We start from the raw sequence: 529 nt of genomic DNA, 5'->3' as shown, positions 1-529 counted from the left end.
ATTAATACAAAATGTAAAATCTCTTCAGAGACCAACAAAAATTGCCACAGTTGACTGTATTTCAAGTCATCCAGGCAGGGTATTCGGTTAAGTTTTCAAACAGCAATAATCACGTCTCAGCATTATTTAACAAATAATCTCACGAGCATTCATGAATTTAAAATTGGTTTTATGAGATTTTAGAAAGGTTTCACTGTGTGGTCTAACTGTGATCAGAGTGTGGAAACAGTGGAAATATTGTGGAACAAAATAACACCAGTAAAAGTTAAATGTTGCAACAACCATGAGAACATGTTTATGCAATATGTGGCTACAAACCAACCACTACTACCACAGAATACATTTGTTTGTAGCCTTATTCTGATTGGTTGGCTCGTCTTTAGCCTAGCTGTATTCTAATTGATTAATTTGTAGTCATATTCTAATTGTTCTGTAGCCCTTTTCTGATTGGTTGGTTGGGTTGAAGCCATAACTTGATTGGTTTATTTGTAGCTGTATTCTAATTGGTTAAAGATTCCTGCAGAGGAAT

At 34.6% G+C, this 529-nt stretch overlaps 1 non-coding gene across 1 annotated transcript; it reads right to left on the bottom strand.

Annotated features, from left to right (window-relative positions):
- Window positions 1-19: 19 nt before the first annotated feature.
- LOC147818669 (U4 spliceosomal RNA) lies at window positions 20-157 on the bottom strand. Its single transcript, XR_015437756.1, has one exon. It is a non-coding gene; the product is annotated as a U4 spliceosomal RNA (small nuclear RNA).
- Window positions 158-529: the final 372 nt, after the last annotated feature.

This window comes from Seriola lalandi, unplaced genomic scaffold (assembly GCF_002814215.2).
Source record: "Seriola lalandi dorsalis isolate HSWRI2012SDOR001 ecotype SW California unplaced genomic scaffold, Sedor1 jcf7180002054534, whole genome shotgun sequence".
NCBI classification, from domain to species: Eukaryota; Metazoa; Chordata; class Actinopteri; order Carangiformes; family Carangidae; genus Seriola; species Seriola lalandi.
Note: the sequence above shows the minus strand (reverse complement) of the source record. Positions and strands in the feature narration are given on the sequence as shown.